The sequence below is a fragment of the Acyrthosiphon pisum genome, chromosome A1 (assembly GCF_005508785.2).
Source record: "Acyrthosiphon pisum isolate AL4f chromosome A1, pea_aphid_22Mar2018_4r6ur, whole genome shotgun sequence".
Classification (NCBI taxonomy): domain Eukaryota; kingdom Metazoa; phylum Arthropoda; class Insecta; order Hemiptera; family Aphididae; genus Acyrthosiphon; species Acyrthosiphon pisum.
In genome coordinates, this window is record NC_042494.1 from 19,681,424 (window position 1) to 19,701,921 (window position 20,498).

General features: G+C 28.3%; 1 long non-coding RNA gene across 3 annotated transcripts in view; it reads right to left on the reverse strand.

Annotated features, from left to right (window-relative positions):
• Positions 1–6,716: 6,716 nt before the first annotated feature.
• Positions 6,717–20,498, reverse strand: part of LOC103309683 — a 16,505-nt gene continuing 2,723 nt past the window's right edge. Inside the window, exons 2-5 of one of the 3 annotated variants that reach the window (XR_003838962.1) lie at positions 12,478–12,669; positions 11,811–12,421; positions 11,160–11,732; positions 6,717–7,443 (exon numbers count right to left, since the gene is read on the reverse strand). This is a non-coding gene — a long non-coding RNA (uncharacterized LOC103309683). Of the gene's footprint in view, positions 7,444–11,159; positions 12,422–12,477; positions 12,670–20,498 lie in introns of all 3 variants that reach the window. The other 2 variants (XR_003838961.1, XR_003838960.1) reach the window with 2 other exon arrangements.

The window sequence follows — 20,498 nt, forward strand, 5'->3', positions numbered from 1 at the left end:
ACCAAAAACAAAATTTAATGTATGTACCTATTATAATATGCTTGTATTTTATAAACCACAGATTGACTTAACATAAATTATCAAAATAAATAAATTAAATCAATATTTTTAGTATATATTCATGAGTCAAGACTGCAATACGTATATGAATTATTACGGACCAAGAAATATATCTTAGTCCGGATTATCAATTAAATAACAGCTTCCTCTAATAAGACTAAAATACCGTCAAATATTTTTAATTTAAAGAATAACTATTAATGTTTTTAGTAAATTAATTAAATTTTTTATAATAGGGTATCTAATCCTAGTTTGAATCTGAATGATTTACACATTTTAAGTAGAGACTTATAAATACTTGCAAATGAAAAGCTATCGATTGGTACCATTTTCAAAGTCTTGAGACAATTTGAATGGGCTAACTTGTTGACTTTGAACGCTCTTACTGGCCGCCCTGCAAGTTACTTGAAAATTCTAAAAATGGACTTAAAATACATGCTAATTGTTAGCTTTCGTTTGTTGCCAAGTTTGAAGTTCTAGGTTTGTAAAATTAATTTTTAGTATAGCTTACGCAAAATGCATATATTTACTATAAGTACATACATAAGTATACCAACAATATAATGTTACTAATTTATAACACAAAAACTCTGACGATCTATCATAATCATATATTAAATTTTTCACGTAAGTTGGTATCTGGGATTTTTGCGCTTTTGTACAATACGATTTATTTTTTGTATATCTCATTTGTAATGTCATGTAAATGCCTTATAATGTCCTCCACCGGTGAAATAATATTATGGCATCCGTGAAAGATATATTAATGATTATGTCGAAGCACAAAAAATACAAGGTCAAGTTCAAAGAAAAACAATTTAAAATTTTAAAGATACATATTAAATTATTGTAATTTGATGTTGTTATATAAGTAGGTAGGTGAAATATAAAGGAGGATTGAAGGATTTTGAACACGAACCCCTGTCCAAAAAAATATGAACATATACTGAAGAATTATTCTGTTTTAACGGTTAATACAACTAACACTTATTATAATATTATCGTGTGTTATGTGTATATTTAATTATAATTGTAATATAATATTATTATTACCGATATAGGTTGATGCTACAACCGAATGAAAGATTTCGTTGGCTGTGCCACTATAGCTACAAACAATAAACCCGTTCGCGTTGTTGCAGAGAAGTCAGCTCCAGTTCGTATACCTAAAAAACAGCATATAAAAAGAAAATTTATCTTCATCATGTTTATGATTATGGTTTTTGATTAGAGATTCATTTTCGAAAGTCATTAGGTAATTCTCTTTTACGTTTCACTTAAATAATAACATCAAATTAAAATAATTGAATAATATAATAAATCATAATTTATAATTTATAGCCTACCTAAACTTGTATAATTATAATCAAAAAACAATAAACATGGTGAAGATAAATTTGTTTCTGTTTTATTGGTTAATAGAATTATCACTTATGATATTATTGTGTCTGGTTTATACATTAAATTATTGTTATTTTATATTATTATAGTACCTATAGGCAATAGGTTTATCCTACAATATTAATGATTTCATTGGTCAAGCCACAATAAACGCGTTCGAGTTGTTGAAAAGTATCAGCTCAGGTTCATAAACCAAAGAAACGTCATTGAAAATCTTAAATGTTAATGAAATTACGTTTACATACACAGCCGCCGTTGTTTAATATTTATAATTATAGTTCATAGGTATAAATATAATATAATAACAATTAACATTTGTATATTTACTCCTGTAACTTGAAGTATTATTTATTTATATAACGGGCAAAAGTCCTATTTAGTATTTGCATTACAAATTACATTGTAAAAATTGTAACAATAGATTATATATTATATTATAACAATAAAACTTAAAAGTCACTATATACTCGTGAATTCGAATGTCAGTAATGAGTAATCATACGTAGACCCTGATTTACGTGCCGTAAAAATGTATAATTAATAACAATAATTATTATAGGTGCCTATATAATACATATTATGCTCCCTATATTATATAGGCGTCGGATCTCGGGCAATGTGCGAGCTGGATACCAGGTAGGTAATTAGGTAGGATACGGTCGCCCAGCCTAGTCTGGTGCTCTTCTGAAGTAAAAATGAGTGGAAAGCCATGTCCGAGTAGGTACCTATCAGTAATCATCAGTGTATATGTCAATATCTGACTGCAGTGTGCACTCTGCAAGGTGCTTGAGCACTTTCTGCCGTCGCTCGGACGGTTCTTTTTTTAATGGAAAAAGGGTTTAAGTCGAAAACCATGTTTGAATCAGTAATCATATACTCGACATTTACGTGCAATTATAATATTCTCTCTAGATAAGCACAAAAAGCGTAAAAAACGGAGGTTTCTAGTTGAAACTTGAAAAATAAAAGTTTGTATTGTTACACGATCATCCTTAAGGGGTACAAAAAATCTCCAGTAGATACCTACCAATTCAAAAATATGTTCTTAAAGTGTAATTAAAACCCAAATATCAGAATTTGAATACATGCATGATGCACACGGTCTAACAATAGGACTAGCGTGCTTAAAAAATCATCCTGTATATTTATTACTTATGCTCATAAAAGTTAAAGACTAAAGTAGGTACCTACCTACATTATACCATTAGAAATTTTAACGAAAACGCATCGTCAATAGGTACATGCGTTGTTTCGCTCAGAATCAACAAGTATAAAGTATAATGCTAAATATAAACAGAAGTACCTAGTATAGGTATATACACATATTATATTTTATAAAACAAATTATTACATTGAACATTATCTACATATTTGTATTTTTAATTGTTATTATGTAATATTATTTGATTATCAATATTAATTAAAAATTAGGTAACTTTTAACTTATGACACTAATGTGATACTTTAAAAAAAAATTACTAAAATTACTTTTTTATAGTACGTATAATAAACAAAATTGGAGGGTATAAGAAAAAAAAATATAAATCAAAAATATTAATCTCTTTTATTTACAGATAATAGGAGTTAGGACCACCCTAAATCTAATAGATTACTTTTAGGAAGCAACACAAAACATTAGATAACTATAACGGTCCTAAGTTATATATAAAAGTGTACCTATCTAATATGTTTCTATATAAGTATAGTCGTAGTACCTACCTACCTACCAATATTATGTAATAGGTACCTACATTATTCCTACCTAGTACCACCTATACATGCGTTTTTAATAATTGTCCTGTATCATCATACATTTTGTTAACAATAATTGCTTACTTGACATATTACAATGCACTACCTATTCAAATAATCATATTATTATTCGCTGAACAAAAAAAAGCTCAAAACATTGTCGCTCACGTTGAAGGTCATTTTTCATCTACCGCAGCCTATAGTTTTAATAGATTGTACGCATTGATTAAAAAAATTTTTTTCCATAGAATAAATCCTTACGTCTAGGCAAAAATACAAAAAAACACAACAACATTTCCATAGTAGGTAAGTATTCTTTTTATGAGTCACCCGTTAGTAGGCACTTAAGCAATGATGCCTCATAGCCGGAGCGGGCACTAAACAAGTCTCCCATCTAATTATCTGAACCTTGAAGTGCCTCCAATGAATTTTTTTTTAAAAGTTACTTGAATTGCCTCCCGATTTCAAAAATAGCATTCACTTGAATTACCTCCTATTTTAGGTTGTGGCCCTCTTGTACTAAAATCACCTCCGATAGCCATAATTAATCAATTTCTAACCTTACATTATGGGAAAAACAAAATAGGAAAATCGTTAAATGAGGAATAGAGTGAATAGGTATCAAATATTATCACGCAACTACAATTTACCATTTGAGTGGTAACTGCCTTTATAGTCACTACCTACAAGAAATAAGCGCTAGTGCGTAAATCTCCGGTTGTTGAAAACTGACTATAGAGAATCATTTCAGTAGACACTTTTCTAGACCGCAGTTCTGCTGAAACCATCTCGGTAGACAGCACCTGGATCTCGACTCCAGACATAATTTTTAAGTGCAGCGGCGGGGTGTTGTAGGTCAGCGGTGGTGGAAGTCGGCCCATCATCCCTTCGGTCCGATAACATCCGGAGGCCATATTTGAGTGAAAAAAGGGCATCTACCTAAATCTGAAAGGAATGAGTGAGTGTCACCCCGTAGAGCTCATTCATATATTATACTAACTCTCTTTGGATCAAAAATCACCTCAGCTATATATTGGTACTAAGAGAGGTGCTTTTAAATAATTTGGGAGAAACTACCGAAATTTGACTTTTTTTTTGGTAAGAGCTGTTGTTTTAACAATAATTGTTACCTCGACTATTCAAATTGGACTAAAAACAGTGAAATTCCTGAGTCATTAAATTAATTTTATTGTTTGGTATAGTAGTTAACTCTAAAAATTATGTTATAGAGTATAGACTAAAGGTACCCAAACTGTGGAATGGGGTTATATTTTTGGTGAATCACGTTAAGTTTTGAAATAATTACCTATATATATAATAACCTTTATATTACACAGTAGAAATTGGTTGAATAAAAATCGTCAACACCTCGAAGGCTCGAACTTTTTTAGGTAGGTACCTGCCTATAATCTATATATTATCCTTAGACCTTGGATAACTAGTTCGAGCTCGAACTTTGGCCGGTCCCTTCAACTCCGAGTTAACCAAGTCCGATTGTATAGCATGTATATATTTAATATATAAATGCAAGTAGGTATACTAAAGAATATTTTCGTGTAACTATATTGTGTCGCCAACAATATACGAGTTTACCCCCTATTTGTGAGGGGGTGTCAAGAAATGTCTTCCCTTGACCCTTCACTTAGCACAGTGTTCGATAGAGGAATGAACTAGTTGTACTGTTTTCCGTTATAAAAGCCCTGATATGAAGGAAGGAGATTTCCCTCACATTTATAGAGAAACAATCGAGGGTCGTAAACTTACCTCTTCAGGGTGATAAAGTATCTAGGCAGCTAGCCAACCACCTACACTCGACATCTGATTTTGAAGGTATTAAACTTTTGAAACACATTTTTTCTGCCTGAGAATATTATTTTTTAAATAATTCACTGTACAACAACCAAACACTGCATTGTTTCAAAAGCTCAACTGTTAAAAACTCAACATCCACACCGAAAACTGGTTAAGTTTTTAACCTACAGTCCAACAGGAATTGAAATCAGTAAGCATTTGGGCAGAACAATCCAATTCGTCACACACTACAGACACACCGTTATATGCCTACCCTAATGACACTGAAATGAAAAACTAACATACAATCGAAACAAAACCTTTGGTTTAATTCATGAGAAGATTACAACATCAATTACAATTATAATTATACAACAATAATTAACATTTAGAACGATTATTTACAAGTGATTGTAAAATATAATATAATTATTATACACAAATATTGATATAATAATTTTTGTTTTTTTTTTTGTTTTTATGTTTCATATATTACTTATAAGTATACAAAATTACTTCTAAGTTTACACAATGCAATGTAATTAGTATTGTTATAGTGTAATAGCATACACATCATATGTAATATGTATTATGTACGTTGAAAAAAAAATAAGAAGAATCAACCGAAGTAAATAGTTGATACACCACAATATTAAATATGAAAATATAGATTTACTTTCAATCGAATAATTAGTGTCTGCCATAGTGGCCATAGTGAAGTCGGTGATGAGTCTTAAACTTTACTGTGGGATTTTTTTTTAATCACACCTCAAATTTAAATAATGATATTGATATAGAGCATAAGCATATAAATTGAAAAAAAATATACAAACAATAACATCAATCTAGTAATTATATACACATAGTATCGTATATTTATTTAAACATTCATATTTTAATTGTATTATATTTTAATAATAATTATAATAATAATAATAATATATAATATAAAACCATAAACAAGCAATATTAACGTCGAGTAAATAACATTCTTAATATTACATATAATATTAAAGATATAATGTTTGTAATATATTATAATATTATATTATGGTTTAGGTGAGAAAACATACAATTGACATGCTACGATGTTAAGGAATATATAATAATATGTTAGAAGCAGAGGTCGCGAACAAAACCCTACTACATAGTTATTAATGTATAATAATTGTAAGTAAAAAAAAAGAAATAATAATTACAATCAATATAATAATATAATGTATAGTGATTTTGTACAATGTTATAAAAATAATAATAATAATAATAAAATTAAAAATAATGATGATGATGAAAATAATATGTTATATAATTTAAAATTAGTTTATACTACATTGTTGGTGCCAAAACAATAGTCGATCAAATGATTATGAAAACAAAGTTTTGATCAGAGAACGATCTTGAGTCACAGCTCATTTACAACCACCTGTTGTTTCGGCACGAACAAATATGGTGGTGACATTAGTTCATATACTTGACACCTCTTTTTAAAACCACAATACTTAAATTTTTATTTGCAATAATTAAACACATACTTAAATTTAGACATAATAATAAAAAGTGAAATCTGTTACACAACAGCTATTTATGACTTTATAATATATTCTAATAATAATGAAGTCTCGGCAAAACCAATATGTACAATACACACTATAACACACAAACTTTATTATTTATAATTACAATAATTAATGAGCTCATACTTTTTTTTTTTGCTTTTTAAAATATTAAATAATTGAATGTATTTTTATTTTAATAGCCTATGTTATATTATAGTTCCCCTGTACAAAAGATAATGTAACATTTGGATTATCAATACTATTAATAACAAATGAAAGCTATAACAAAAAAAATAATAATAATAATGAAAATAATAGTAGTATAAATAAAATCTTAAAATTATTACTGTTATTATTTACATTAATCCTCAAAGGGGCAGCACAAAAATTATAAATTATTATAATATTGAGATCAATAACGACCATAATAAATTAGGAAACATTACCACTAAAACATAAATTTAAAAAAAAAACATTGTACAAATCAGTATTTAAAACGGAAAGGAAACATTAAAAAAAGTTGTATAAAGGACCATTGAGTACATTTTTTTTTTTTTTTATTATTTATTTAATCTATAACTTGAAAACATTATTCAAGTAATCGATTATTTGACCAAATAATAAGTTTGACATGATTGCATCATTAAGTATGATTTTTGTGACCCAATTATGGTCAAATGAAATGTTTTGCCGACTGATTGTTATATGTACTATGTGTCCTGGTTAGGTTAGGAAATGATAACCCAAACACCTTTTCTTCGGATTGTTTGATAGAGTCAATAACTAAGTTTAGTTAAGATTTTGATCAGTCTTGCTGAGCAGTTTCTTCATAATTAACAGCGTACTCTTTATGTAATAATATTTTTAATATTTATATTCTAATCTGAAAACATAAAATTAATTAATATTACCAAACATAAAATTTGATTATTTATAAATAATTGTTGTAGCTTTAGACATTAAAACAGTGACAAGTTAAATGTTCTAACATTTAGTTACAATAATACCTTATTCTATTCAAAATACGTTCTTAATTTTAATTTGACTACTTCAATGTACCTACTTATATTTAATTGATAGAATTCAATTCAATACAATATATTAAAGTAAATAGATAACTCAGTTTGTTTATTTTAAATTTAACTCGAATTGATTTATTTACAGTGTTGATTCTAAATGATATGTTTTAAACATAAATATAAAGAATTTAAGAAGATGTCGCACCGGCATGTGTTGTGTCTATCTTACACATGTACGATATAGACAAAAACGTGTTTACGCAGTCTAAGTAGAACTCACTCAATTTTGGTTTTAGAATAAAAATACAAATTATAAAATTGAAGTGTGCAAGACAATGCGTTTTTTAAAAATAAAATATTTTTTTTTTTTAAAGTTACAGGTTGTTTAAAAATGTTGAAATGGTCGTTTTATTTCTAAACAATATATTGAGTGTTATATTTGAATAATGAAAAAAACGCACCATCTTACTCATTGAAATATTGTCATCTTTTCATTTTAAATAGGCATTTTTAGTCTAGAACCAAAATTGAGCAAGTTTTACTCAGACTGTGTACACACGTTTTGTCTATGTCATGTGTGTAAGATGGAGACAATACATGCGGGTGCGACGTCATCTTAAAGATCTAACCTAACCTATAATTTGGAAAATATTATGAAATTATTTTGTTCACTAGAAATTGGGCCATAGATGCGGTTGCCATATTTTATTTGACTTAAATTGAGACAAGACATTTTTTGTATAATTTTGATGGGAAAAATTTTACTACTCTCTACGTATTTGTTTTTAGTTACTAGAACACCACACACAGTGGTCAATAATACTCTACAACATACGTTTGTAAGGCAAAAACTAACACAATATTATAAATTGAATAAGTAACTGACAAAATGATCAATTAGAAGTGATAACAAAAATTGTCATATGGAACAGGAAAACAATGAACGTATAAATCAATAATTGTCATCAACATGTCAGAAAATTAATTTTAAAATAGATTTTATTAGTCAATCGATTAATCAACTTGATTATTTCATCATTAATCGAAACACTATTGTTTTTAAACTAGAAACATTTCAATACGAAATACTTCATCAGGACAGCGAAATATTCAAAACCAGTATAGTTCTGGTCATACTAGGACATATAGAAATCCTATCCATAAATGGTAATTTGGACAAGTAAATTTTAATATAAATGTAAATCATTTGAAATACTTTTTTAAAAGAAGTGCACTAAATTATTGTATTAATATTAAATATTGACAGAAATATATAATTTAACTTATAGAAATACAATTATTTTTCAATGTCAAAATTCATCTAATGGAGAATATTAGAATCAATTTTTACTAAAAAATTAGTTTTATTTTAAATTTTTAAGTAGTATGGTCAATCAGCTAAAAAAATAAATTATACAAAAACTACTTGGAAGACATCCTTGATATGTATCCCAAATAGTAATAATATGTTCTGCACAAATGTTTAGAAAACCGAAAATGGAGTTAGTATTGCAATAATACACTTAAATATTAAAAATAAATATAGACTACCAAAATAATGCTAACTATACACAACTGTGGAAACTGCCATATTCTTAACCAAGGGATAGCAGGGGGCAAATTACCCTCTGTCCATACCTAACAAAAATATAAATGTAGACCATTTTAAATTGAGGTAAAAATTTAAGAATACACTTGGCTGCCCCCTTCCACCAATGATGAAATTTCAAACTATGCCATTGCTCTTCAATAGATACTATTTAAAACATAATAAAACATGTATAAACAATATTATCCTCTCAAGCATGGAAAAAAAACAAACCCCCCCCAGACATCGCAAAACTCATACAAGAAAAAAGAATTGAATTAAAATGGAGGAACATTTTTTATGCTTGATTTTTTGAATATATATATATTTATTTTTTAGGGAGGGGGGCATTAACTTACAGTGTGTATTAATTTTTTATTTTTAATACCTACTTAAAAATAAAATTAAAATTTGATAACATTTTTATTGGCAAAATTAAAAGTAGCCAAACTGTAAAAATTGTTAAGGTAAAAGAAATTATAGTCAAATAGTTTTAATTAAAAATAATTTTTAAATGTCAATTATTTAATAAGGCATTCATTAATTCAAAGAATAATAACTTTTTTTTCAAAATATCTTTTTCAGAGGCAAGTAAATATTTAACTATTACTATTCATTATTTTTTTTTATATAACTTATTACAGTTTAAAATTTCAAAATTTTTAAAACTAAATTGTATGCATGTTTATGTTACGAGGACGCTACCGAAGCGTTTGTGCTATGCTGTTAGTTTTGAAGTTTTGATACTAGAGTGAATTGAACAATTATCAAACTTTTAGGTAAGAACATTTTTTGTGCCTACGTGTCGACGATTTTTAGATATTTTAATTTTCAAGCAAGATATGGGTATGTGAAATATGATAAATTAAAAATACTCATATCTAGCTTGAAAATTAAAACATTGAATATAAGCTGACTCTTAAGCGCATATAATGTGTTCTTCCCTAAAAGTTTGATAATATGTCAATTCAGTCTAATATTAAAACAAACGTGTCAAATGTGTGTAAGACAGAGACAACAAATGCTAGGGTAACGTCCTCCATTTAAGATTCATTCATAAGTTTATAAATTAAAGCTTCTCAAAGTTACATATTTTTTGGAGGTGTTTGGCTAAAAGCATTTTTTTTGATTGAATTTTGAAACTAAAGTATTTTATGAACAGATTATTTAAAACAAAAAGTATAAGTGCTAAAATCAATTTTAAAAATATTTTTATATCTTTATAGTATTGAACATAATATGCATTGGCACAAATATGAGGGGTCATATAGTCATATAATCATATAGTCCTCCCAATTCAAAAGTGAGTACTTAGTACTGAGCATTCATAATTGTTAGAAAATATTATAGGAGGTGGGAGGGACTGTCTCCCTAAAATGCTATTTGCCCCTATGATAATATGAGATATTTAATCAATTGTTGCGGGTCCCATATTATACACATACAAAAAAATAATAAAGATTTTAAATTTAACATTCAACATTTAATAAAACTAATTAAAAATTTTCATGAAAAATATTTTTAAAAAAGCTTATACTTTTTGTATTAAAAATGTTTCTGAAGTTGACCAGATCAACATTACATTAGTCTACAAAAATATTGAAATTTTAAAAATTGTAGATAAATACGACACTTAATAGTTGATTTAAATAAATATTTTTATCATCAACATTTATCTAAAAACAAGTTCTACAATTTGGCTATTTTAAATTTTCTCCAAAAAATTAAATCAAACTAAGTTTTTTTATTTTCTGTATTAAAAAAAATTACTATAACTACAGCACAGGGATATATAAATTATATAAACAATTTTTTCAATAAATTGATTAGAACAAAAGTTATTTCATTAATCAGTTCTTTCTGTTACATTTTGAGTAGATAGATGTTTTTATAATTTTGAATAGAAAAAATAAAAATAGCCTAATTTTGTTCGAACTACTGTAGTTTTATGTACCATGATACTATATTACTACTAATTATATTAATTTGTACCTGGAAATCTTGAACTTTAGTTTAATTAGCAATTAATAATATTGTTGAAACTCTGATTATGAAAAAATAACGTTATAATTTTTGTGCGTTAGTTGCCTTATTTTTCTATGGCATTTATCGATTTGAAGAAATTGTTATTCAACTGTAAAAACCACAATAAAAAAATAATAATATTTTTTTAGCAATTATAATAGCCCTTTTTTATTGGTATTAATCATGGACCACTATGGTCTTTAGCATTTTGTGGGAAATTACGGGTGGTTGAGGAACATATGTCTATGTGAGGCAAAGATTCGTCGCTAAAACCCTGGGGATCACCCATCTAGGGGCTAGTAATGCAGAAAGATGCTTAACCCGCAGCCAACTCTGCACCATACCAGTCCCCATGGTAATATTATTATTAATATTACCATATTATTTGATTTTTTCATATTTTTACATCCTAAATTTTTAAATGGAAAAGATCTGAGGTAAAGTCTGCATTCATAAAAAACCTTACTTTTCTTTTTTTTAAAAAAATAACAATATTTAAAGTTCAAAATTTACTAGGCTGTTGGACTTTACTGCACCTATCTGACAGACAAAAGATTACATAATTTATAACACAAATATAATTGATTTTTCATAAAACTTAAGTTTTGTTACTCTTACTTTAGGTTGAAGTGTGAACAAGCCTGTTATATTGTTGAACTTAAGATTTGACTCAATCAGCCTTGAGGATATTAATAACAAAAAAGTAGGGTGGCCACCGAACAATAAAAAAGATAAAAGTGGCCCAACCATATCTTAGCTATGCACTTGCACGACAATGTATACACTTGTGTACAAAAATTATTATTATTTTTCATAGTTGACTTCATTGTTTCTGCTCCTGCAGCCATTAGCTTAAACTTGATATTGGAGTAATGGTAACTTTAAGCCAACAAATGAACACGGTTGGTTATGCAGTCTTCCAAAGTTAGTTATTTACCAAAATATAATAAAATTTAATACCTGCTTCTAATAAAATGTTTTTATGAAATGAATATATTCGATAGTATTTCAGTGTGCTGCACATTTTCTTATCAAAAAAATGTATGAAAATGGAATGATATCTTTGTGCTACAATTTTGTCATTAAAAATCCGACTTCTGTTGGCCATTTATTTCAAACAGTTTTAATTTTAGGGTAGAATTGAATAAAATAAAATAACTAACATGTTAATACTGTAGTCCATAGCCTGAATATATTGATACTAGGTTGCTAATAATCACGAATATCTACTGCTAGTAACATATTATTAAGTATCTAACTACATAAATAAATCATATTATATTACCTTTGAATGTTTTGTTCCTTGAATTTGTTAATTTTAACTCTAAATTTGTATACTTAATTAAATAAAACTAATTTCTTGATGACAAGACAATTCCAAATTGACTCATTATAGTATATTGACATATTGTGGAAATGTATCAAGGATTAATCTTCTCATAATAGTTATTCTACACGAATCAGCATTTTTTTTTTTCTGTAAATAAATAAATAAGAAAAACATTAGTTGAAATTAAAAAAAGTTCATAAAAATAAAAAATATCAGGAACATAAGCATTACACTTTTAAAAATTTAGTGATGTGCTAAAAAAATCTATATTTTAATGCATTGATTAAAATCGGAGATTTTTTTTTCTGAGCACTCGAATACCTTAAAACAACGTCATCTCTCGATTAAAAAAAACTATGTATCGAATATTGTGGTTTTTTTATACACCGATTCACATAATATGTTAAATTGTGAATCAATTTTTTGGTAACGATTTAATTCTCAAACGATATTTTTCATTTCGATTTAAACCGATTCACTTTCAAGAATTGCCCATCACTGTATAAAATACTTTAAACGGACAAGACGTGTTAGTCTATTATCTCTGGTCAATTACCAGTGAACAACCAAGATTCATTTATGGGTATGAAATTAAAAAAAAATTCATAAATTCACTTTATCTACAAAGCATTTTTTTTTAAATATATGTATTTCAACGAGTTAAGAACGATGTAGCAAATTAATTTGCAGAAATCGTTATTTTGGAAGTTACCTATATTGGCTATATCCTGCTACATTACACGATTTTACGTTTACACGGAACACCGTAATTTACTATAATAAGCGTAGCGCTTATAACGCATTTTTTTATTCTTTTACGTATATTTTTCTTCATTTTTGCTAGGCGTATAGCTATTTTTCCTATGTTCCACGTGTGTTAGACAAAGACAGAAAATCACCGCTTCCAATCCCCTTGGGTGGGTTTCTACTACGTACGTGCATAAAAATACTTCTCTGCGATTGGTCGGTATACATGGTAAGCTTTTGGTATACCAGAGTATTTATACGTTCGTACCACAAGCTTAACCATGATACCATAAAGTTGGATCTAGTTCAACAATTTCGTGTACACTGCTCTATACTGATAACAATATAAATAACATATGAAGAATATATAAGAATATATGAGGTAGCTAATATGTTACCAGACCTAACCGATGGGAAACGTTTGGGAGACCGTTCATACCGAACGGATCCGGTCAAAAAATGCACGTAAACGTGAACATAAGTAGTGAAAGCCACCTTTACGAATTTCTACTTTTTTAACATTTCAAACGTTGGCGTTCGTACTGCAAAACGTAATGGAATTTCTTCCAGAAGTATTTCAACCCAGGAAAATGTTCTTTTTTCAAAATTATGTTTGTAATTATTATTATAGGTAATAATATATATACTTTAAGATATAAATATATACGGTATTTTTGGTAACAGCGATAATAACTAAATCACGGTATACAGTTTTAGTAGCAAAATGAATTACTATTTGAATATGTGTATAACATATTCTATGCAAAAACAAAATTTTAATTTCACGTCAAACAGTGATAGTTAAATCCGTCACAGGCACAAGAAACCTATATCGTAGATAATATATATCATAAATGATAATTATATGATATAATATACAAGCCCGGATTAAGGATCAATTGGGCCCCGGGACACCATACACTTATTGGCCCCCCTTCAACTTCAAAATTGTATCATAACATATTAACGACTTTATATTATTGTATAATTTTTACTATACAAAAAATATATATTATGTCATTGTACGCGAGTTTTTATTAAAAATTATGAATCAATGATATGGAATATCGTTAAAACAAAAAAAAAGACACGTGTTTAATATTTTTAAGGCAATTTTTTTATAACATTTTCAACATTTTTAAACACGCAGTTGTACCAATAATTAAATCGACTTTATTTTTTTCAAATGATAACCACTATATTTTTTGATGGATTCTGGTAAAGCTTTTTTTTATGAACATTTTGACAGTCAAATGATCAATTTTGGTTGACTAGGTTATTAACTATGGTCCTCTTAAGTTTAGTATAATATGCATTTAATATTTGACTTCATTACTTGAACATGATCACATGCTTTGGTAAGATCACAATCAATTTTTTTATAAATATTTACAAAGTGGAAGTGTAAAAGAAAAAAACTTTTTCAGTTATGTTTAATGCCAATATGAAATCGGGTTTGATAATAGTAGGTAGCTAGAAATTGATGTGCTTTTTGTGATATTTCGTTATTTATTACTTCTTTGAGTTCTTCTAATGTATGTAATATTAGAATGTACATTTCATGAAATCATTTTATGGACTAGTGCTTTTGAACCCATCTGGTTCCACACATTGAAATTAATCTATCAAGATTGGACTCTGGTAAAGAAGATTTAATATGTGTTTTTAATATATAAGTGCGTTGGGCAGATTTAAAGGTCCTTTCTATGAAGAAGTAGAGACCACGCTAATCAAAATTCCAACGAATAGAATACAGATCTTATTAGGTAACCTAAAAGCAAAAGAAATCACCTTCAAACTAGTAACAGAAAGTCATAGCCGACATAACACAAGTAATGACAGGGGACTAAGACTAATCGATCTGGCTACTGGAAAGGGCTCAATAGTAAAGAGCACATGTTTCTAGCATAAATCAATACCTAGGGGAATATGGCGATCACCAAACGGAAGGCATGTAAATCAATTTGACCAAATATTAGTAAACCTGAGATTAAGTAATAGCATACAGAAGCCCTTAAGGGCAGATTTCATTTCGACTGATCACACTTTCTTGTCAGAGGTAAAATAAAAGTGAAACTTAAAAAACCTGAATGGTTGGGACTTTGCAGTAAAAAAATTAAATCGATATGACATATCCAAGCTGGAAAATGAGGAGAAGAATACGATGTTTAAAGTCAAACTAAAGTTAAGCTCTAACAGTTAAGGCTCACGAATTCAGATAAGCTCAGCTCAATTAACGGGAAGTGGAAAATAATGAGAGGAAATAAAGACAGTATCTGAAACAGTAATAGGCAAACCAATGAAAACAAAAAAGCCTTGGTTTGATGAAGTATGCAAAATAGCACTGAAGGGAGCTGAAAAATACATGGTTCAGCGACCCAAGAAATATAAATAGCGAAGTACTACACAAAAGGTGTGGGAAGAAGCATATAATATTCTGAGAAACGAAAAATGAAAATTTGCATAACATTTATTAAAAGAAGAAAAATTTAATCAAAAATTTAAAGATACGCGACTACTGTACCAAAAAGTAAATCCAACAAGAAAGGACACGAGAGAAATTTTTAAGAGAAGACGGTGAAACACTAGCAACTGAAAATGAAAAGATCATAAAGATATTTTGATAAACTTCTTAATGGAGACAATCCATCTGAAGAGTTACCAAGAACTGAGACTACAACAAATGAAAGCCTCTGTCTTGCGCCATCTAAACAAGAAGTAGAATTACAAATAAATAGATTAAAATCACAAATCCCTGAGAGAAGATGGAATTCAGGCAGAAATGTTGAAGATGGATGAAACAACAATTTCAAGAATCCATGAGTTAATATAAATGGTCCGCGAAGAAGAAAAACTCCCAGAAGACTGAAATGCCTCATTAATATGTCCTGTATATGGCTGTATATAGGAAAACACATTTATCAAAACCTAAAAAGCAAATACAGTTTCAGAGTCAGTAAAAATATCTACTGACCTAAAACAAGGAGATTTTCCCTCTCCAATTCTTTTTAATTTAGTTATTGAGAAAATAATAAGAGTACTATACGTGTTCGAAGGCGCTACACTAAGTGATTTGATTATAGATATACTGGCGTACGTCGATGATATAGCCTTACTGGGTAATAATTTAGTAACTGTGAAACAACACTGTAAAAACTAATAAATATGGCAAATAAAGTTGGTTTGAAGATTAATGATAGCGAGACATAGTACATAATAATATGACAGGAGAACTTATGGAGGTAGAGGATCATAAATTTAAGAGACTGCCATACTTCAAATACCTAGGATCGATAATACCACAAGATAATGAAATAAAAATAGAAGTAAATAATATAACACAAGTGGGAAATAGATGTTACTATGCGGACTAAGAAGAATGTTTGGCTTTAAATTATTATCCAAAAAACTTTAAGTTCAATTATATATGACACTGATACGACCAATAATATTATATGGTTTGAGACATGGACCTTAATGAAAAGTTATAGGAAAAGAAACAAGATGGCACTTTTCAAACGGAAAATACTTAGAAAAATATAATGACCTTACATTGACGCCAACGCAGGATAATGTAGAAAATGTCACAATGAGAAATTAACGAACTCATTTTAAAAACCAGATATAATAATAGAATTGGAAAGATAAGATTCATGTAGTAGAACAAAAACTACTCACGGCTATTCATTTAATTAAGAAAAAATGTCGTTTAAACAAGAACCATTAACAAGCTAAAATAAAATATTACCAACAGAAAATCGTTAGAATACAGAGCCAACGCATCTTGACATGTATCAATACGTTGGGTATAAAGTTAACAATATACAAATTAAACGCATTTCAACTCAAACAGTCAAGCCAGACGTTCAGCAAGTTGGCCAAAGGGGCCTGTTTTTTTGCTCAAAAACATGCCTTACAGGAAAAACTCTCATGCCTTGTAGATTGGTCCGATTTCCGTAATTTTTTTTTTTTGTTAAGTAGAGGAAGACTTATTGCAGGGCGCATTGGACTTGGATTTTCAAAATTATTTTTCGAAATCTTATATTACAAGTTTGAATTTAATCCATTTTTACAACTTTTTAGTTTTTGTATTATTATTTGTTTTTAGCAACATAATCAAAAATCGAAGTCCAATTCGCCCTGTAAAAAATATTCTCCTATCTAACAAAAAAAATTACGAAAATCGGACCTATCTACGAGGTGTGAGAGTTTTTCCTGTAAAGTGTGTTTTGGTCGATATAATACACCCTATCAACCCCCCCCCCCCTAAATAGGTATTGGGTAGTAGACTAGTGGAAAAGTCTTATAATTGAGGTGGCAACTAAAATATAAAATTTAATTTTCAAATTTTATAGAATTGCGGAAAATTTGAAAAGTCGCGACCAGGCCCCTTATGTCTGCAATCAATGTCGTGTCTGAGGGTGGGGTTCAAGGGTTGTGATCACCACTCCTCCCTAAATTTTTTAAAGTAGAACAGGAGTTATTATATTTTAAACTGCAGTTGTTTACTTACATAATATATAATACTAGTGTATCTAAAAATGGTTCAATAATTAAAATGGAATTAATCCAAAACTTAAACAATGATAAACTAACTTTCATTCAGTGAATTTAATTTAATTTACAGATTTAGTGACTTAGTCTATATACCGATAATTATTATTAAATACATCTATTTAAATCAATTTAAGTTTATCTATAAGCCCCTCTTTTGTATTATAGTGTATAATACGTCTTAGAAAAATGAATTGATTTTCCAAGAATAATCTATATATTATATGAGGCGCCTAGAACACAAGGGGTAAAGTGACATTTCTGACAAATCTGAGATAAGTGCACAGCAAAAATACGAATTTTCCGTTTTATTTTTGTAGTAGAGAGATATAAGTGAATTATTTGCTATGTGCTGCGATCTAGTAGTAAATTCATTTTGGATTAGCTGTAAAGAGATACAAGTTCACATATTTCAGGCGTGATTATTTCGAAATTCAAATAATGTCACTTATACAGTTATACCCCTTGTGTTCTAGGCATCTCATAAATAATCCAAAAACCACTGACTCACTGATCACTGTATCTCAAAAACTACTCAACGTACGAACTTGAAACTTAGAATAGTGGTTCCTCTAATACTTTCCACCGTGCAATAAGAAAGAATTTGCTGAAATTCGCATTTTAAAGAGGTGCTCTAACAAGTTCACGATGGACATTGGAAATTATATTTTTATTTATTTTATGAATAGTTGCCATTGATTACAGTCTACAATAGAAATTAGTATTTATTTATTATTGGTTGCCATTGGTTATTCGGGCAGATCAGGTACAATCTTGCATCAAATCGAATTATTAAACATTGTCTAACAGCCCTGGTTGAGTTGCACTTACTGCAACAAGTTACACCCAAAAGAAGTTGAACAATCATATTTTTTTAAGTTGCGATTTTTTACGGGCAACAAAGTGCACGCGATTCAGTTAGTAAAATATAGAATACGCCACTTCGTTGAAACGGATTAAGAGTTTCAAATTTGACTGTAATTTTATACATTGTTTAAATTTAAATTTGTACATTTATAAAAATATAGCAATATTAACTACATAAATTAGTCTTATGTGTAAAGAACCTCTACATAATATGGTGGGGTTATATATATTTTTTTTAAACAATATACGATATTTTATAAATTTATTAGAGTACAATATACTAATAAATAACAAACAAATGATATTCTACATAAGACTGCTGAAAACTAAAATTAAATATAGTAGTAAATTCGATCAACTAAAAGATGGACAAGTGGGTAAATTGTACAAGCTATACAATAGTTGTCAAGCATTTCGTTGTAATGGACGTATTATATTATTTGAATTCAATGATTAACCATTATATACGAAAAACTATTTTGAGCGGAGACGTTATGTCAGCATAGCATACTTGTATAAATAATCAAATTTAATAGTTAAAAAAAATAATAAAAATCGAAAATATCTTATAGCTATAATTAGTTTAACTTCCCAGTGAACTTTTCTTTTTGATAGAGATAGAACAACTTGTTGGAAACCTTCTATTAAAATGTCTTGTTAGCTACGAAAAGGAAAGATTTGATGAATTTTTAACTGAAAAATAACTTTCAAGAGTTTAAAGTTCATTGGGGAAATTCAACAAAATACCAAACACCAAACTAAATATCAAATATCGTAAAATTAAACGTTTATAAAAAATGAATGTTATTCTCCTGTAAACTTTATTTTTTGTTTAAGGTATCAACATTCGAGTTATGAAAAGATAAACTTTTATACATTTCTAAATGAAAAATAATTCGAAAATTTTCGACATTTTAATAAAAATTATAAGAACTCAACCTTAAATGTGTATAAAAAATAATCATGCATGTATCTATAGTTTTTTTGAAGTTCAATCAATGAAACTTATAAGGAACCAACCTTGCATTAAATTGTCTAGCTATTTTACTAAGTGAAAAAGCTTTATCAAGAATAATTTAAAATAAATTTATAATATTCGAAAAATTTCTCAAGGCTAGAGAGTCAAGAATCAAAATATTTCAAAAATGTTATTATTCATGAAAATTGCTAATATAAATATTTGGTAACAATGTCAAGGGTGTACGGTTATCAGTTTTTGAGTTTCACCAAAAAAATAAAATCGATTTTTTTTTAAATTTGTTTGGCGTAAAAATTATCAATGTTTTTTTGTTTTTCTTGACGCTTTCTTAAACTACATTGACTTTTAAATTTTAACCTCTCAAATGCACCAACTAGATTCATGATTCTATCAGAAAAGATGCTGATCTCCAAAATCGGATTTTTAATAGCCTAAATGTTTGACACACAGATAAGAAAATTACACATCATTGCAAACACAAACATTCTTTCGCTCCGTTTAGAATCTAATAAATATCAAAGTGAAAGAAGAATCGACATCAAGAAAATCTAACTTGATACAAAATAGTACTTAATGATTGTATATAAAAAATATATATATAGCTTAAAATGACATAGCTATAAGTACCTATAACTAACATCTTAACCTTATTTATTAAGAGGACGCTACACCCGCATACGTTGTCTCCATCTTACAAATGTACGACATGGCAAAAACTGTTTTGCGCGGGACAACTTTTCTAGCACCATATTTGTTACCAAATTTTCACAACACGTAAAGAAGAAATTTATCTGTGCAACAGCGTGCTCTTTTTTTTAATAGCACTATC